The following is a 15,684-nucleotide window of genomic DNA, read 5'->3' as shown; positions in this document are numbered from 1 at the left end:
CTTCTCAGACGAAAGAGAGAAAACAGCAATGAAATCTGGCCCTGTTTGTGAATGGGAAGAAGTAGAGAGTTTGAAAATGAAATAGGATTGAAGGGAAGCTGCTTTTCTAGGGACAGGCTTGAGAGAAGGAAAAACCTAGGAATAACTGGAGGAGAACATTCAAGACCAGCTTTGAAGCTGATAACAGACTGCTCATTATCTTTCGTTATTTCTCTCTACTTCTTTCATCTGTTTGTTGGTTTGTTTTTGTTTTGCTTTGTGTTGGTTTGGTTTTTTTTGGTGGGGGACGTGGGTTCTTTTGTTGTCTGTTTGTTTTACCATTTTGCCTTTTCTCAATGCCTTCTTCTTTCCACAGATTACTTCCTTGCTTTAAGTTTCAAGCCCTTGGTGTCTGTTAGTTATTTTCTCTTTCAGCTACTTAATTGTTTTCATCCTTTTCTTTCCTCTTTGGCAGAAGGAGGTGACAGGCATGAGAAAGTCTGGATGAAGGAGATAAACCAGCAAGGAAGCCGGTTCCATTCTTTTATGAAGAGACATCCTGAAGTCACTTGTGTAGTCAAACATTCCTGCAATGGCAAGTGCTGTGGATCTGAGGAGACTTGTGGTATGCTGTCGCTGCAATGGAGTATTTTGGAGGGTGGGTTGTTGTTTTTTGGGGGCAGGATGTTTTTCCATTGTTCAGGGATGTTATCCCACCCTCGTCTCGGTGGCACATAAACTGGGATTTGTTAGTAGTACAGGCAGTAGTAAGGCCTACGAGGTGCTGAAGTGCTGGACTTGACACTGGAGGAAGAGAGGGAACCACTATGGCTGCCTCTGGACTCAAAGCAAAAGGCACTTTTCAGTGAAGTCCTTTGGAATTTGAAGCCAGTCACTGCAGTATCCACGTAAGTACTCATCCTCCTGCTTCCTTCTCTGTCTCCATCAGGTTCCATTGATGTGCCTGTTGACCCATCTCTTCCCCCTCATTGCAGTTTGTATTTCAAATGCAGCCTTTGTGCTGCCTGTCTTGTGGAAGCCTGAATGCCAAGGTAGTTAGGCATGGGTCTGTGGGTCTAGATGCAGTTATGTGTGGGTCTGGCCATCCCTGGAAGATGGTCCTTCTTTAGTGTGATTCCTGTGGGACTTTTTGTTAGAGCTTTATTAATCTTCTGCATTTTGGAAAGTTTCCAGACTCTTTCTGCCCCTTGCAAACTTGTAGGCTAATGTGCATATTGCTTTAATTTGTTCTTCAAATGAAACCCAATTATGCCTGTAGGTGCCTGGCTGTTAAGTCAGTAATTTACTTCATGGTAGCTTAGCATGTTTTTTAAACGCCTGTTTTGCTATGAGGTTTCTGTTCATTGAAGGAATGTGTAAACCTGTAAAATAGCACTGGAAAGAATTTCTTTGGAAAAAAGAGACCCAATGTGAACCATGTATATATATATATATATTATTTTTTTTTCCCTGTTCACCTGTAGGGCCATAAAAGAGCTAACTAAAGAACTCAAGGTTTGGTGCTGCTTTAACAAGCTTTCTTAACTTGTCAACTCTAACATAGTTGGTCTGGGTACAGATTGAGAGTGAAAGAGAAGGGGCAGAGGCTGTGATGCAGGCTGTCTTTCTGTATTCTCAAAATGGTATCAGCATAGATTGTGAGGGGTGGGATGAGATGAGTTTCAAGTGTCAAAGCACTTCTAATCTCAAAACATCTCCAGCCCTGCTGGAGGACCTAGAATCTCTCTCCTACGAGCAACCTTATCTTTTAAAGGCTTATTAGTAAAATTGCATTTTTCAGTGTCCTTTGCCCCTCCCCTGCCTTTGATTTGAACTGTCCTTGCTCACATAAAGCAGATCTTCTGGTGGAGGTAGTACGTACTTCCTCAGGGAATTTTCACGGCCTGTTTTGCCATGGCGATAGAGCCTTGCTGCACAGGTTGGACCTTCTCGTTCTGGATGAACAGAGCAGCCTCACTTACATCAGTGATGCGGTGCTGGTTTGTGCCTTGGGTGAAAACCGAGATAGGGAAAAAGTGGGAGCGGTGGTCCAAAGAAAGGAGTTGAGATGAGAGGTGCCTGGGAAACCGTGTGTTTCATTCTGCTCCGTGCCAGTGATGCTCTGGAACCCTTGGCAGAGCTGCAAGGAGTAAGTGCACTTGGAAGAACCAGAGCAGCAGCTGCTGGCAGCTGCACCAGCAGTTGTGCTGAAGTGGAGGAAGCAGTCCTGCACAGCCTGTGAGGACTGCATGAGCAGTAGTAGGTTTATGCTGCAGCAGCCAAAACTTAGTTTAAACAAACGAAAAGCTGTCTAACCTCAAAGCTGCAGGCATTCATCAGCCTCCACAGAGGCAATGTGTCCTGGGGCCAACTAGGACTTTTTCTTGAGGATTTATCCCAGCAGGAGCCTTTGGTTCCCAAGTGGGTTAAATCTCCAGGCAGTCTCCTGCACAAAGCTTCACAGACCTGAAAGGATCTGCTTCTGAGGCTATTTGAAGCAGGACCGAGGGTCTTTATTCTGAATACCCAGCATGGATACAGCAGTACCAGTCTTTTTATAGCGGCTAAATTGCAGTCCTTTCTAACTCATGTGTTTTTACTTGGGTCTCTAGGGACTTGTGATCCCCCAGTGCAATAACTCTCATTCAGCTCTCATTTGCATGCGCATCTTTAAAACAGGAAAACAAAGTATTTCAAAGCTTTCTCTGTGTTAGGACTGTTTGGATGGTGTGGCTTAAACTGGTTTGCTGTATTCCATGTTATTCTGTTCGTTAATAAATGGTGTTTACTTCACTGGCAGTATTCCCTTCTTTGCTGGCTACCCTCTTACACAGTAATCAATGACACTTAATAGGAGGTTCAAGAAATCTGATAGGGGCAGGCATGTCTCAGATGGGATGAAATGTGAAGAGAATCAAAGGACATTGGTGCTTTGCTGGGAACAGCACAGGGCCACCTCAAGATAATGGGATGTTCTTTATGACTTTCTAAGAAACAAGGCTACATTTTCAGCCCTGACATCTTAGTAGCCTCAGGCTTTTGGAAAGCTCCATTTCATTTAGATTCTGGCATTTACTTTTGTTTGCATGGACTGTAAAGATCTTTTTATTCTGATTCTCAAGAGCTGTTTACCATTCAGCACATGTGGTCTGCATTCTCACACTAAAATCTTTTGAGAACTTGGCGCAACCCTTTTTAGTTCTCTGATCAATGCTGGCTAAGGAACAATGGGAAAAGCCCATGAAAGTCTGTTGCTCAAAATGTGCTGCCCCTATTCTCATTAACTAGCAACCTCAGCTGAGGTAGGGGTTGCTGGCTTGGCTTTTTCAGTGGTGCTGGCACTGATCAGGAGTCGCTGTGCTGAACTGGAAGGAGGCGTGTCGATGTAAAACCAGAGGACAACTTCACCAGCTGCTTGTGTGTCTGCGCTGAGAGCAGAGCTTTGCTGTCTGCCTCCATTTACAGTTTAGCACTTCTGCATGCTGTTGGTGCTTTCATCTGATCAATTACATGGGCAGCTGCCCTCAAATGATGCACGAGGCTGTCACCAAGGCCTGTATCCTGTAGGATCCAACCTGAGCATCAATTGGACTGAGTTTAGCTGAAATCTTTTCTGCATGAAGACCAGAGTCTGGACCTTGGAGTAGCTTTCCTCAGGGCTCTTCACACTCAGGGTATCTGAGATTAGGTTTCAATCTCTTTGCATAGTTGAGTGTAAGAACATTAATCCAGTGGGAGTAAAATATTGCCTTCCAACAGCAATTCTAGATTAGCAGCCTGGAAACTTGTTAGTCACAGAAGTAACGCCTCATTGCTGAGCATTCCACTTCAAATGGCTAGGAGAGGTGTTTGTGAAAGCAGGGAGGTAATTGGCCACACTGGTTTTTGAAGAGAAAGAAGACAAGGAGAAAGGAGTGAAAGATTTGCAGTGACTGCTGAGAGTGCAATAGCAACAGAGTCCTAAGGGACCATTTTGCTTGTGCCTTGGGTCAGTGTGTGCTACAGAAGCAACTGTTGTCTGAGTGTGTAAGATGCGATAGTCTTTGAGCTGACATGCTGCAGTGGGAAGGTGCTGTACTGTAGGGCTGAATCCATGTATGCACCAAGGATGGGTGTCTTCTGTTTGTCTTTTAGCAATGAAATCCCCGTAGCAGCACCAGCACATCTACATGAGGCTTTGGAATCCAGATCTCTCTACTCTGAACTGCAGGATTTGAGGATCAGGTGTAGAGCTTGTCACCTTCTCTATTTAGGTCTTCAGTTTTTGAGATCTCCAAATTTGAGTGGAGAAGCAAGAATTAGATCTGTTAGTGGCAATAGGCTGTGGCCAATTTATAAAGTTATCCTTACATGAAGGCTCATATATCCCCTTCTGTGAGGACTGCTCATAATTGGGATTTTGTGTTCATTCAGCACTGCCCTGGGAGGACCAAGCTGCTGGAGGAATGGAGGGCTTGGAGTCCTCACTGTGCCCTGAGCTCTAAAATCAGAGAACATAAAACCATCCCCAGCCGGATGGCTTCCAGTTGCAAGAGCGCTGCACTGAAGCACAGCCATAAAGAAACTAGATGGCATTTAATTGCACTGATGCTTTTGTGTGGGTTAGAGGCTGTAGCTCAGTGAAGCACCTGCCTGAAATTCAGCACACTACCTTTAATCCCTGCTTTTCTTTACCGAATTGGCATTAAAAACGTCTGGTTCTCTGCCCATCGTTGATTGCACAAATCTAAATAAGTGTCCACTGTGCTTGCTTGCTGTTCTTTGCTTGTGCCCCTCAGACTCTGTGCTTGAAGAGAAAAAACAAAAACTGAAGGGTGTGAGACTTGAGGGGGATGGAGAGGGAAAAGCCTGTCACTTCCTCAGGAAACACCTATAACAACAGTGCTTGGAAAAAGTATTTCAGAAAGCCTCCCTGTTTTGTTTCTGGCTTTTTTCTTTGAAAGCCACTGCTCCAACTCCTCTGCTTTCTCACTTTATTTATTTGTTTTTTGAGACGTGGCCCCATTTTTTTTTAATTTTTGAGTTAAATGAGCAGTAAGTTGTATTCAGATGTTGACACAAATTTATGTGTACACCTGCTGAGTGCCTCATAAAGAATGAAAATGCTTTCATTTAAGAAATGGCAAGTAAACTAAAATACTGCAATTACGTTCACTAACAAGAAATTCAAGCAGCTAAATTATGTATGTCTTTATGAAATCACACAGGACTTCTGAATGACCTTTTTCATTTGATGGTGCTTGATAAAAACAATAATGATTTCAGTTCTTACTCAATGATCTGATATCTTCAAGACTTATCAGTCAAAGTTTATACTTAAGGGATCTTTCAACTCAAAAGGAGAGGAATTGGGTGGCTGCACATCAGTGTGAGTTCTTATGTCCCCAGAGCTGACTGTGTGGGGTGTGTAACTGTTGGACTACTGATGCCTCCTTGAATTCTTAATTTACAAAATTATCACTCAAAGCAGAACGGATGTGCAAAGCAGCTAAAGAGCAGAATGGAGAAGGCGAGTTTCTTAATGTAAGCGTTGATTCCTTTCTAGTTGTAGACATCTTCTGAAAAGTTCTTCAGATGGCTTTCGAGAAATGGTGTTTCAGAGAAAAGAAGTTAATCATGATGGTCTGGGCAGCTGCTCCTGGAATTTGACTGTGTCTTTGAAAGTGCAATGCCAAGCAAAGATGAGCTTTGGAATGCTAAAAACAGAACAGTTAGTGTGGAGCCAGAGCAGCAGTGAGATGGGGAAGAAGGGAGGCAGTAGGAACACAGTCTTGTTGACTGGCTGCTACTGGAGGCTCTTGCTACTGAGCTGGGAGAACGCAAAGGCATCTGAATTCTCCTTGGGTGTGTTGCAGGACATGGTAATAACAGCCTAATGGAGACTGTCATCCACAGTTCCCACAATATCAGGAGCAAACTGAGGGTCTGCTCGAAGAGGTAGCTTAGTCTCTCATTTGCTGTGTCCAGGTACAAAGCCTTCTAACACTGTAGATTGTTTTCATTATATGCTCTGCTTTCATTCTCAATGTGGTCTTTCAGTGCTCTCAGGAGATGTTTGTACTTGGACTAATGCAGTCTTCCCAGTTTTAATATTGTCTGACTTACTAAAATTGTTGGTGTTTTTAATCAAGCAGTCCACTTTGGACTTGTACTGGACAGTGTAAATATGGAGCTGCTTTTCAACAAGACCAGACTGAGTTCAGAGCTGTGACATGTCTGTGAACAGCATGCTGGTTTTTAATGGTTTTCCAGTTAAAAGTAAAAAAAAAAAATCACAGCAAAGGGTGAAATTAATCTCCTTACCGTGGGGTGAATGGGAAGCAGAGAGGTGGTCTTGAATTTCAGGCATGAGGTTTGGGTGTCTTTGAACTGAAACTCTGGGCCAAGAACAATATCTCAGTAACAGGATATGTGATGTGAATTTTACAGCCTATAACCGCTTCCCAGTTAGGACAGATACTGATAAACTATATCCATGAGTGCACTGTAAACTCCAAAGACATTTTTGGTAACGTCTCTGTGGTCCCTTTGAAATGCAATGAATATCACTTGGCTCATTTGCAATCTATTAGTGCCTGGGGAGTCTGGGAATTCATGGCTTTTGGTTAATGTGTATAAACACAGGGGAAAAAAACACAGGGTTTTGGTCGTGAGGGTGACACAGACTGTAGTGGCATAACATGCGAGTGTCTCTGTGGCAGTGAATCTTGGGTGCTCTGCGTAGTGAAATGCTATGGAACTGCAAGGCTGGAATCTGAAGGACAGCTGTCTAAGCAGTGAAGGGTCAGGGGCTGGTCTGCTGTCACTCTGAGCAGTTTTCCTAAAGAGGACCTCAGTACTGAGGGCAGCAAGAGTTCATGGCTGGAATTCATACTCGGCCAACATTTCTATGCTGAGCAAGCCTGGTCTATCAAAAGGCTGTTTGACCAGCCTGTGTCCTTCTGCTCCTCTCTCCATCAGGGAACTTGCTTGTACAGCAGTTAATGGGGATGCTGGGACAGAGCCTTGCTTGTTCAAATTTCAAAGAGCATTGCAAGGAATGTGAGAGTGAATGGGCATGTTAATCAAAGAAGTCTCATATTTGGGAGTTTGATTTATACCTGAGCACCTGATGCCGGTCATACAGGCTGGTGGTTTGACACCAGGTTATAAAACCCCTCACAGAGCTCTTGCCCTCCACCCCTTCCAGACACACCAGGCTGGAAGCAGCTCGTATCTGTGTCCCACATGCCTCACTTGAGAGTTGCTCTCAGCCTGTTAATAGGCAGTTGTGAACTCAGAGCCACTCCGCGTCTTCTTTCTGTCCCCTCCAGCCCAAATCTGTTCACTTTACAACACATGAAAGAGACCTCTATAGGATCAGACCATGTTACACCCAGAACAGACTGCAGTTCCTAAATCAAAGTCACGCTCAAACTTTTTTTGCTTTTCTGCCACATCTATAAGCTCTAGCTGGGATCTAGAAAGCTAAACTAAGATTTTTGTTGTCACTAGTGCCTTTGTTGAAGGTCTGGATTTCACGTGGGAAATCCTGTGCTATAATTACTTGCAGAATCTATCCTTCATGCTGGGAAACTGATAAGTAGCACGATGTTTCACGATGCTGTAGCCTGCCCTCAGTCTGCAGCTCATGGCATGTCTAACATGACAAGGAATGGCCACCAGATTGCCTGCAGTGTGCTTGTGGCACTGTTGTGGTGATTAGGAGCCAACCTTGAGTTCTGAGCTCCCATTACCAAACCAGTTCATTCATGAGGCTTCAGAAATGCTGGTAACTTTGATCATTTCAAGTCCTAGCATATAAATGGGGGTGCCAAGCTCAGACTTCAAAGTCTATCGGTTCCCAGATCCATAAAAGGATCAACAGTGTCATCGAGCAGAAGGTCTGACAGAGGACGGAGGGGGGAAGCACATTCCTTTCTTCCCCAGAACTCAAAACTCCTGGGCCGTGCCTGGAGGAGGCTGAATGCTTTGGTGTGATTGCTTCTGGTCTTTTCTTTCCTTCTTCACGTTGTAAATTATTTAGGTGACAGCATCAAGATCAGAGAGAAGCACAAGAAAAAATCTCAAGTAAATGCTTTATACTCCTTGGGATCATCTGTCCAAAGAGCTCTGCTTGCTTTGTGGGTATGGGGTTGTATTCAGCCACAAAACATCCCTGTAATAGCTTACAGCTGGGGAAACTGAGGCATGAGGCTGTTAAAACGTGACTTGGCTAAAACATCTGCAAAGTGTCTGCCAAACTGGGAGGAGCGTGTTGTCCCCTGACAGCTCCCCTGCATCTGCAGGAGCATGCTTCCTCCCTCCAGCAGCTTGCCAAAGGCTGCATAAGGAATCCCCTGCTCCTACACGTCTTGCCTTTACTTTATTACATGGCAACTCTGCTTCCATGGCAGCTTGCTGAAAGGCCCAGCAGACCTGCTGCACAGCAACACCCAGCCTGCTGGCCAGTTCCTCAAGTCCCACATCTCCAGTATATTACATATACCATCAGCTCTCTCTGCACTCCAGCTCTGAAGCATTATCAGCCTTTTTTTGCAAGCCTTGGCCAGCATACAGTCATTTTGTGGGAATTCTGATCCACCTAAAACTCTCCAAATGATGGTTCTCTCACTCGTTTCTTCTCTTTAGAATAAGATATGGGATTTTTAGAGGTGCTCTCAGGAGCTGCTTTCTGCTGGGCTTGATGCTGTACTATTCCTTTTCTGAGTCAACACACAGCGTTGAGTGTCAGCCTCCCTCTGCATGCTTCCATGCACTGCTTGATTATCTAGCCAGCTGAATGGGGACATTGTCTTGTTTTGTTTCTCTGCATGTGCGGAGTAACACAGTAGGTTTACCCTACCATGAAGTTCAAGGTTGCTATAAATACTTTCTGCCTTGTCATGAGAGTTATGCATTTGTTATAGTTCCCTTCCTTGTCAACAGCCTTTCTCAAAGTTGGCTATAGCAAAAGCTCTGGGATGCACACAGCTCGCCCAGAGCACCTGATCCACCATGACTGCAGCTCCCTCAGTGGCGCAGAGATGTCTGGGCTCCTGAAAAGCCATACCTGCTCCAACCATCCAGTTTTAGTTGTGTACTTTAATAGCACAGTCTGTAGCCTGTTCAGTGGTGCTCTTCTGCTTGAATTGATTTTCTAGTATCCTACTTCTGCAATTTCTTTCTCCTTCACCTAGGAAAAAAATAAGGGGAAAATTATTTTTAATTGCAGAATAGGAACAGGAGATTTTCCAGTGTGAGTTCAGCTGCACAAAACCCCTTCAGGAAACACATGAGGGTATGCCTCTCTTCTTGGCCTCCATCTCCTAGTCCTGCTTTAAATCAGTGATATGCAGTCACCCTAGGGCTGGAACATGGCATCCACTGAGCAGCATGTGATAAAACCACCTGTCTGGTTGTAAGGGCAGAGCAGCAAATGATTTTGTTCCTCTTGGAAGTTACGGAGAGTATGGGGAAGCAGTTTGTAGCTGGCCCAGAGGGAAGTGCCTGGCCATGGCTCTTAGCTCAGACAAAGATTGCTTGTGCTGAGAAAGGTGATTATAGGTGAACTGAGGTTTCTCACAGCCCCAAGCCAGTAGGTAACCCTTGTCTGGAGTCTGGTTGTTGTTGGCTCTGGGCAGGCTGTTGGGTGCTGGAGGAGGTAGGTGTCCAGTGAGAGGTGATGATGTTTGTGCTGTTGGCAGCAGGCAATCTGCCCAGCATGCTTGTCCACCAGAAGGGTTTCTGTATTCCTGAGTGGGATACAAACCTTTCATTAGGAGCCAAGACAGACTTACCTGCAAATTCAGCCTCCAGCACTGTAAGGGCAAAGATCTCAAAGTTCACCCCTATCATTAGAGAAGCAGAAGCGGTAGTTATGGCTAGGACAACAAAATTAGGCTTTTGGGGCCTGCCACTGGATATTTTCTGGCTTGGCCAAATCACATTTATCTTTACAAAGTATCCCCATTTCCTCACCTCTAAAATAAGAATGACTCCTTCCCCACAGCTACTGAAGAAAAACTTGATAGGTATTGGCTTAGATTGTGCAAAACTTAAGTTTTCCCTCCTAGAAGCAACTGCTGGCACCCCACGTGTTGCAGGGCTTTCACCTCTAGCACTGTGTGCCTGCAATGCCTTAAGTTTTGAATTCTTATAATCAGAGAGTGCCTCGATTTGCTGACCAAGTTACAGCCTCAGTGATGGCTTTACTTCTCTAAAGAGATGTTGCAGGCTGGAAATAAAGTCTCTCCCAAAATACAGAAAGATAACTTCTAAGAGGTAGATTTGTATTGAGACTTGAACAAACAGATTTTAGTTTCCATATGAGTCTGTTCCTTTCTATTTCTTCTGCAATCTGAAATGTCACCAAACTTGTCTTGTTATACTCCTATGGACCTATAACCCCATCTTTGGGGTCTTCACTCTGCTTTCTGTGGGCTGCTGGCATCACTGCTAAGATCAGCCATGGCGCCTCTTCGAACAGCCATATCTGCAGTCAGGCTGAGGGGAGTGCAGAAACAAACTGGGGAAATGGCTTTCCTCCCTCCTTGGGGTATAAAACGTTCTCTTCTTTCAAGTTAATTTGTTCTGTGAAAGTTCCCCTTGAAATCATTTTCCAGCAACTCTGAAAGATCAAATAGATTATATTGAAAGCTACTGTAGGATGGAGCGCCCATTTGGATTTAATAAATGCTGGTTTATGGAGCTAGCCTCATTATTTCTTTGGGATAAACCTATAGAGAATGGAGAGGAGGAAAGATTTTTATGTTTCTGAAAAATTTATCCCACGAACAGTAAAAACATACCATAGAAATATACCAGCCACAAAAATGACATCTTAAACACAGTATTTATGACTTTCTATATTTGTTTTGCATAAACTTTTCTGGTTTCTATTACTAAGATTGATTTATAGAGTTTATTTGGAATAAATGTAATGCATATTTAAAACAAACAAAGCCCCGATCTGCTAAGCACCCAGGAGCTGTAAAAGCTCTGCACAGTTCAAACTGGGACCCTCTGAGTCCTTTTTATTGGAATACCTTTTTCCATTTAAAAAAAAAATACAGGAAAATGGTATGAAAGGAGATGAAGAAAAGCAGTTTGGGAAAATGCATCTAGCCAGTGTTTGGGCTAGAATTGGACTGAGCTCTTTATTCGGCGTCATGTTCTGTTCCTTAATGAAACGTTCTTTATCCAAATGGAAATTTTACCACGAATATCCCTCTGCCCTGATTTGTCTGGGAGGTGTGGGGAGCTGAAGGCTTGGAGGGAATTGAAAATTTCTCAGAAAGTGTTTTGGTTTTACTGAAATTCACGTAGCTTTGGAAGACACACCGAACTAGAAACTTGTTAGTAATTTTTCCATGGGAGCATTCATTTCAGCCTTCAGAAGTTATGGAAAGCAAACAAGAACCTGAAGCAATTTGCCTATAAGCCATCGGTGATTGATTTGTAAGTGAGCTAATTGCGTGTTTTAGCGAGTGGGGGGAAAAACAGTAAAACAAGGGTTGTATTTGTTGATTTATTTTCAAAATACGTAAGTTGCCTTTATCTCCTCTTTCTTCCTGTTCCCCTAACAGGCTTGGCATCTGCCCTGTTCTTTCCTATAACTGAGTGCATTCTTAGTGCATTTCTAGATTAGCTAAAGTAGTACTTTTTCTGTATATCTTAGGTGGGTTTGCAAGTCATCACAGCATAAAGTCTCTCTCAGAATCCCAACTGATGTTCTCACGTGCCAACAGCAAAGCACCTGGGTCTTGAATATCCAAATTCAGCGGTATTGGGTGAAGAAAATTTAGGATCATCCTGAGTTTGTTATTAAAAATATGCTGGCAGATTAAAACTGAAGCTAATCAGCTTTTAAGTAACTTAAAATTATAATTTCAGCTACATTTGCTGAAAGCATGCCTGCTGCCACAGTGTCTAAGTTGATGCAGACAGGAAGGCTGCACGCTTGTGTTCTGTTGACAGTTAACCAGCGGGTCATATTCCTGCCTTTGGAGTTGTTATTCCACACCTCTGAGATGGCAGTAAATGGCAGGAAAATGGGGTATTCTTAGTCCAGCCCAAGATAGCACACTGGCCTTGGTATTGTCATAGGCCTATCTGGATTAAACCACACTGCTTTGGAAGCCAGGGTACACTGAAAGGCGTACTCACATGCTGCTGATCTCATAGACCATGTTTGGTGAATTGTCTGCTTGTGCTTGTTGGGCTGCTGTTAAGCTTAAACCATCCCATGTGACTCCAGTGTCTTGTCTGTGACACCTCCCAGCAACTCCGCATTGCTTGGGCACAGACAGCACTGACTGATGCAAAGCGTGCCTCCCACCTTGCCAAGCAAGAACGCTTCTGCTGAAATAAATGATTGCCCATAATGAGCACTATTTGACAGAGAAATAATTGGCTGTCACACATCAGTACTGATGTAACTGGATTTAAAAAGCATCTTTTTCAAGTTGGCTGAGCGCAGAGCCATGGGGGACAGGGCCCTGGAGAGCAGCACTGTGAAACACGAGTCATCTCCTATGACCTTTGTGCACAAAGAACTTTCACCTCCTGCTACCAGTTGCTAAAAGGACATGCACATACTTCTAGTAAGGCCTTCTGCTCTTCTGTAATTGTCTGATGCTGCACTCAACAGGAGTTAACTTCAGCATCAACAAGGATAGCAAAGGCTGGGACCATTGTCCTCCTCAATCAACATGGCTGCAGCAAAAATATGGCCACTGCGTGGGGAAAATGGATCCCTTGAGGAGGGACAGAGTCACTTGTTTGTGTAGGCACCAACTAGCAAGACAGCAGGTCTGGTTTGAATTTGGGAAGGAATAAACAACAATTGGGTGACTGCAAGCAGGTTCACCACACAGTACAGTAAATTCCATTCCTTTTATTTTTCTCCTTTTGCTTCTCCATATTTCCCAGCCCTTTTCACAGATCATCTTTTTCCCCCTTCCTATTCAGAGGCTCTACACTTCCTCACATTGCCCTGGTGTCTTTCAGGCAAACACAGAAAATGGAGCTGTTGAAAGAAAAACCCCAAAATGCAAACAAAAATGTCTTCAGATTAGGCAGATGATACCAAATCTCACCTGTCTGCTGGTGAACACGTGAAGAGCAGATGTGCCCTCTGGCACCAGTGAGTTATTTAGAGAACTGTGAACTGAAAGGCATCAAATGGCCCTTGTGGGGCTCTGCAGCAAAGCTATGTCTGCCAAGGACAGAATGGCTATGATTAGTAGCAATGATCATGTGCATTTGGTCCAAGCAACCGTGCTACACTGTGCCCTGATAGCAGGGAGAGAGGCTAGGAAAAAAACATGTAAAGCTTCACTAATAAAACTGATGGTTGTAAGGGCCCCACAGCAATAGAATGGGTAGGGTTCCCAGAAAAGAATTTGTTGGGGCTCGAGAGATTGCTTGGGGCAAAACTCAGGAGACTGGATGCCTACTGCCTTCACCAGCTGCTGGTTATCCCCTAGAAACTTGTCTTGTTCTCCTGGATAGAAATAACTGTGATGTACTGTAGCATGTGCCTTGTTTGTGATGGCTCCCATCCAAAGCCTACTGATATCAGAGGAATGCTTTGCAGAAACTCAGAAGGATTTCAGATCAGACCTCAACCTTTGCAGCTACTTTTATACTGCTTTCCTGCCAGGACTCGCTGACCAGCCACCCAATGTAAGAAAATCTGCATGAAGTGTCAGTCAGGGTTCAGTTCAAGTGACAGCTAAATATGCCTCTCTGGAGATGAATGAGAGCCGGTGGGCCTGAAATGCAAACAGCCTCAAACAAAGCCAGCCAGTGTCCACACCAGCTAGTTTTTAAATCACATCGTAGCCTTCGACCATTAACACTTCAAACACCATCCAACTCTTTGAAAACTCAGCTCGTTTATTAACGTTCCTATTAATGTCCCATCCATATTCTCTTCACAGGTTTGCATCCTGAACTGGTCAAAATGCGGCTGCTCTATCCTGCATGGGCAAGGGTAAGGAGTAGCCCTGAGATACTTTAGAAGAGACAGCACGATCTGGTGATGGGATGCAGAGGTCTGAAGTCTCCCTTTGTCTGTCAAGCATGTGCTCTTCAGGTTTGGGTAAGTCATGGTTCCTTCCAATCTACTTTCAGGTTGAGTCATTGCTGTGAGGCCCCAGGTTGGCTGCAGATGCCTCTGGCGTGGTATAGTTCTGGGAAGAGCAAAGAGTTTTAAAGCTCAGTGCTCTACTGCTGAGTGCCATATACAGGCACATGCCTGGAGCAGTGCCTATAGGTCTAAACTTCATGCCAGACTTATCCAGGTAGCATGACACAATGAAAGAGACACAGTTCCGAGCAGGTACTTTCAGATCTCAACATCAAGAGCAGGACACTCTCAAGTGATAGCCCAAACTTGGCAAAGATCTACCTAGAGAAATAGTGCTTTTGAGATTAGATATCTATTGTACTGGTTCACTCCTGGCTGAGGGTCTCCCCACCAGTTTGTGCCACTCTCCTCCTTTATAGAGAGAAAGAAACAAGCCAGTGAAGGTCTTAGAACTGCCATGATCTGAGGAACTGCCCTGGCTGACAAGAAACGTTCTCCATGCAGAGTGGTACAGAGACCTTTCCAAAAGGCTCTGTGTTCTCTGTATATCACAGCATGCACACCTATGTTTTCTGGGGCTCCCCACACAACAACTGACTTGTACACCCCCCTTGCTGGGTTTGGAGCTCTTCTGCTTTCTGGATATAAAAATGTTCTTCAGAGCAAGAGAACTTAACTGTGTTGTTTTTTTTCCTGCTCTGTGGACAGACACAGTGCAAGCAGAGCGAGCATGAATTGCACCACACTTGCTGCTCACCAGCTGGCCAGGGGAAAACAGTGCTTGCTTCTGTCTGGGCTTTGGGGCTGGAAAGGTGAGGCCAGCAACAGGAGTCAAGACAAATAGGAGCCTGTTTTTGATTTGTCATCTGACCCCTGCCAGTTCAGAGCACCCTGTCTGTAATCGTGACCTAAATTAAGCCCAAATGCCATCAGCAAGACTTTCTCTCACAATGCAAGTGTTTCCAGGTACCTAGCCAAAGATTTATAATCCACCTCTAATTACATTCTTGTTTGCGTCTGCTGTCATGCTGGCTTGGTCTTTCTGTGGTTCGTTAAGTCAAAGAGCGTGCCTGGCCCTTTGTGCTCCCAGCCTGTGTTCACAGACAGCAAGGGACGCCCATGGCTGACAGTTTAGCTGCTGGAAGAAACCTGCTGTGCTGGGCTGTGTGTCTTTAGTAGCCCAAATATCATGGGAAACATTTTGGCTTATTAAATCCTTGACTGCACAGTCTGCTGTCCACGGTGGGTTCATTTGATAGAAATAGCTCTGGCAGCAGCCCAAGAGCAAGAAAGCTGCTTTTCTCTTAAATGTGAAAGGAGACAAAGTCTTGGTGTTCCCTGCCCAGCCAGCTCTTGCCTTTTGGATGGCAGATGACCAGCATCTTTCCCAAGCTGTGTTTTTGCTGTGAAGCTGAAGATTTAGATCCTTAGAAAGGCAATCTGTATTTGATTACCAGTAATTAGTAGAGATTCTCCAGTCAGGGTGCTGGAAGGACCAAGATGGAATAACATGCCTTGTGACAACGCACGTGGTTACAGCAGTAATTATTACAGGCCTTGCCCTGCTAGGGAGCATGCTGGGCAAGGAAAGTTTTTATTCTGAATTACAAAGGCTCTCTGCTCCCCAGAAA

At 44.5% G+C, this 15,684-nt stretch overlaps 1 long non-coding RNA gene across 3 annotated transcripts in view; it reads left to right on the top strand.

Moving 5' to 3' along the window:
- LOC125701846 (uncharacterized) overlaps positions 1-15,684 on the top strand; it is a 54,385-nt gene that overhangs the window by 15,182 nt on the left and 23,519 nt on the right. For all 3 annotated transcript variants that reach the window (XR_007380373.1, XR_007380374.1, XR_007380372.1), the window contains exons 5-6: positions 455-604; positions 13,905-14,065. This is a non-coding gene — a long non-coding RNA (uncharacterized LOC125701846). The remainder of the gene's footprint in view (positions 1-454; positions 605-13,904; positions 14,066-15,684) is intronic.

Source organism: Lagopus muta, chromosome 17, assembly GCF_023343835.1.
Source record: "Lagopus muta isolate bLagMut1 chromosome 17, bLagMut1 primary, whole genome shotgun sequence".
NCBI lineage: Eukaryota > Metazoa > Chordata > Aves > Galliformes > Phasianidae > Lagopus > Lagopus muta.
This window is presented reverse-complemented; position numbering and strand designations above follow the sequence as displayed.